The following is a 4,060-nucleotide window of genomic DNA, read 5'->3' as shown; positions in this document are numbered from 1 at the left end:
GAAAGAAATGCATCTTTTTGAGCATTATGAAAGATTGAACGGTTAGGGAATTAGATGCATGTAGATGGTATTTTTAAAGGTAAGAATCTAATCCTAAGCAAGGAAACGGGGTTTATATGTGCCTTAGTTGCCATCCTAGAGATGATGAATTAAGCGTATATGCACGTTATGATCCATAGGGAAAGTCTAGCACCATAAGATTTCATTCGGAAAGAACTAATAGGGCACTAAAAACGAACGTATGACTTGCAACATAGTTATACGATGGAGTAGAGCAACACTAGTTTTCACTTGAGTATCATCACGACTTAGTGACTAGGAGAATGTTATGAAATTGCGTAGTCTTCATGAGAAAAGGATCAATCATTAAAGAGTTGTAACTAGGTGTAAATGCATGGGATGCCAAAGGATAAACTACAAGGTAGTAGGTACGATTGTTGATGCAAGACCTAGTAGGCCCTAGGGAAAGTTAGTAACCAAATTAGCATGCACCAAGGAAAGATTGTATGACTCGCCAATGCATAAGTTCGAGAGCATAAACTATAAAGTAGTAGGCTGGATTAATTAGGAAAGTTAGCGTACATATTAGTAAGTAATTTACCTCACCAAGAAAACGGCAATCAATCGCTTGTTTACGCAAATTCGATTCCGTAGATTTGGTTTATCACCCTAGAAGGATCATCCTTGTCACAAACAGGCATAAATGAATTGGCTAAGTAATATGAATCACAAGGAATCATATAACATGGGAATCCTAAGAGATAACTAGGATTTAGTGCAAGGATAATTCGACCTCGCTTAAGACAAAAACTGTGAATCTAGGGATCTTACATGCATTCACAAAATGTCGAAGCGATCGGTTGTTTATTCGTGAAAGGATCTAGGGTTTTATCCTAAGGATCAGTCGTCTTAATGAAGGAACTCCGACGGAGTTGCATATTCTAGTATCATGACCCAAACCTAATTGTAATGACTTGAAGGATACCCCAAAAATCCTGTTACTCGGATAGGGTTAAAAACCCGCAGTCGGAACACTAAGGAAGGGATAGGAGGATTCCATAAAATAGATGCAATACTTGCGCACAAGCCGCAACATTGTATAGTCTTGGAATTTGTCCGCAAAAAGTATTGTCATATCTCGAAATGAGGTTGACAATTTATTGAAGGGAGTTAAATTATTGAGGATGAGTAATCATCCTGTTATTCACTTTCCCTGGGAAAAGTTGCCAAGGAAAAGGAAAGTTAAATAAATTGCCTTGAAGCAGTTGTCCGACAATAAACTAAGGCGACATGGTCGCTGGATCCTGCCACAACAAACCTAATGTATTGGAAGGGTATGACCCTGACCCTAAGAATGATAGGAATCTTGCCAAGTTGCAATTGATTCTGGATCGAATGCGGGTTGCATTCGGAGGAAAAGGAGTTACTCCTTGACAGTTTGCCAGCCAAACGGCCATTGGAATTTGACTGTGTTTGTAAAAGTTAGAAAGGACTGTTTGCATTGTTTGCTCAATGAACTAAAGGATGAAAATATACCTAAAGCTTCAGGTTGGTGCCTGAGAGGCAGCTTCAGTTACCCCCGACTGCCTGCCTGACCCTAACCAAGGGGGTTGTGAACCGCGCCGGGAACGTGGACCGAACCCGCCGTGAGAGGTCTCTCCGTTGAGTTCTGCTTGGAGCAGGAGGACGCTTGGGTGCCAGGGGGGGCTCTGGCTGTAAATCCCTCGCCTTCCGGGCCCTGCACAAGAGACTAACGTGACTCGGGATTGGATCTCGAGGCCCGCATACTAGTCTACGGGCGGAAACTTGGGATAGTAATCACAGGAAGGATTACTAGATAGCCTTCGGGCGGATTATGAATACGCCTACGGGCGGGAACTCCTTGTATTGCAAAGATAAAAGGATATAATGATAATAAAGAAGTTGTTTGGCACTGTTTTCTTTATGTCCTGTGATAAAATTACGTGAAGGAACCAGTGCATAACAGGGTTAATCAAAGAAGCTGTTTGTATATGTCAAACTAATGTGGTAGGTAATTACATAACTAAAACAAACTGAGGAAAGTGCGGAGGATAGACCATAGGTCTGTCCTACGGATGGGTGGTCCCGGTTAGCCGGGAACTTTTCTCAAGATCTTCGATGGACAGAGGATGATCGTCATCACCAAAGCAAGCAAGGAGAACAATGACTTGGAAGTACCGATTACCCGATTCAGGCTGTTTTAGGGGAACGGAATGGGACTATGCCTTTTGGCAGAGAGGTCGAGCCTTGCATCCCTCTCGTTTCCCATTCTCCTTGAACCAAGTGCAGCATGAATCCGCTTCAGACCGGGCGATCTGCGTAAAGTAGTTTGATCAGGTCTGACGCTAGACGCTGTTAGCAAATGACCAACAATTCCATTCGATCCTAAGTGGGAAGCGCCCAGGACACTTCCGTTACGGGGCAGACACGGAAAGGCCTAGATTACAAAACCCGCAACATTCCATGGGAGTGCCGGGTGGAGTCTTCTGGACAACCTTTCCGATGGACTGCTAAGACGTGTCGTAGAGGATGTTAGTGAACACGTTACAATGATCATTTTATCCCTCTCTAAGCAAGTATCTATAATGTTGTCTATGAGATGGGTAGTGCGCATGGGACTTATGGGATAAGATTAGCAATGTCTATGACAAGTAGAGCCGTGATTCTTAGATGTATTGGCTGAAGCAACTCATGGACCTTTGTATGAAGGAGGGCACTTCCATGTCAACCCACTTAAATGAGTTTCATTCCATTTTCAACTATTTGTATTTGTAGAGGATTGAGTTCAAGGATGATCTCCCCCCTTTGTTCCTCTTGGTTACACTACCTAAATCATGGGATACATTTCATACTACTATGTGTGTAAATATACCTACTAAAGGGCTAAAGTTGCAAGATGTAGAGGGTGTACTCTTGAATGAAGAGGTTAGAAAAAAGAATGTTGATGCTTCTCGCACCTCTCATGCTTTGATAGTTAGAGGCAATAATGATAGGAGTGATAATGACCGCCATGGAAGAGGCTCTCAGTAGTCTCGTTCTCAATCACATGGACAGTCTCATAGTAAGTCCTATGGCCATAAGTTCTCATCGACTTGTCATTATTGCTAGAAAGCATGACATATTTAGCCACAGTGCCATAAAATACACAAGAATAAGTGCAAGGAAAAGAGCAAGGGTAAAGTACATGAAAAAAATGAAGATCGTAGCATTATCCCTAGCAAGTTCAACATTAAGATTGAAGAGATTAATGTTGCCTAGAGACTGATTCTGCTGATCATTTCATACTTGCAACTTCTTCTCTTGATACTTCATAGTTGATTGATACCTTGTTAGGATATACCCATTATTGGTTGATAGATTCAAGGGCTTGCTTTCATGTGACCCCTCATAGAGAGTGGTTTCACTCCTATCATAATATGACTAGATCTACACATGCGGGTGGCACGAGGAACTTAAGAAACCTTCTATTGTCTGAGATTCCTCTCCTCAGGAGGATCGAAAAACGAAACGCAATGACTCTCAGTGGATATCTTGGCTCTCGCAATGATGAAGAATGTAGAAAAATGCGATATGTAGTGTGAATTATTGTAGAATTCTGCGAATCATCGAGTCTTTGAACGCAACTTGTGCTCGTGGCTCGTCCAAGGGCATGCATGCTTGAGCATCCCTAACTCCCCCACACCCTCTCCCTTTCTTCGAGGGAGGGTGGAATTGGTCATCCGCGCTCTGATGTTCCTCTCTCTTGGAGCACGAGGGATGCCGTGGTTGGTTGAAATGTACCAACAGCACTACGCGGCCCATTTGGGTGTAATGACCTAGCATTAGAGATAGTTGGCATTGGTGATGTCTAGTTTGGTTCAAGTAGCACATTAACTCTTCATGATGTACTTGGATGATGCCAATTATGTTGTCTCTTTTGGTGATTTCTCTTGAAAATTACCCATGGGAATCTTGTCATTGCATGTGGTACTAAGTCTAATACTCTCTACCCCTTGCTTGTATTTGGGCCCATTGACCATGTTTTGGTAACGAATGTAGT

The 4,060-nt window shown here is 42.6% G+C and overlaps 1 non-coding gene across 1 annotated transcript; it reads left to right on the top strand.

Moving 5' to 3' along the window:
- Positions 1-3,535: 3,535 nt before the first annotated feature.
- LOC148014652 (5.8S ribosomal RNA) lies at positions 3,536-3,688 on the top strand. Its single transcript, XR_015688776.1, has one exon. It is a non-coding gene; the product is annotated as a 5.8S ribosomal RNA (ribosomal RNA).
- The last annotated feature ends 372 nt before the right edge of the window (positions 3,689-4,060 follow it).

Source organism: Lygodium microphyllum, chromosome 25, assembly GCF_053477565.2.
Source record: "Lygodium microphyllum isolate KBCC chromosome 25, Lygodium_microphyllum_v1.1.10, whole genome shotgun sequence".
Lineage (NCBI taxonomy): Eukaryota > Viridiplantae > Streptophyta > Polypodiopsida > Schizaeales > Lygodiaceae > Lygodium > Lygodium microphyllum.
Note: the sequence above shows the minus strand (reverse complement) of the source record. Positions and strands in the feature narration are given on the sequence as shown.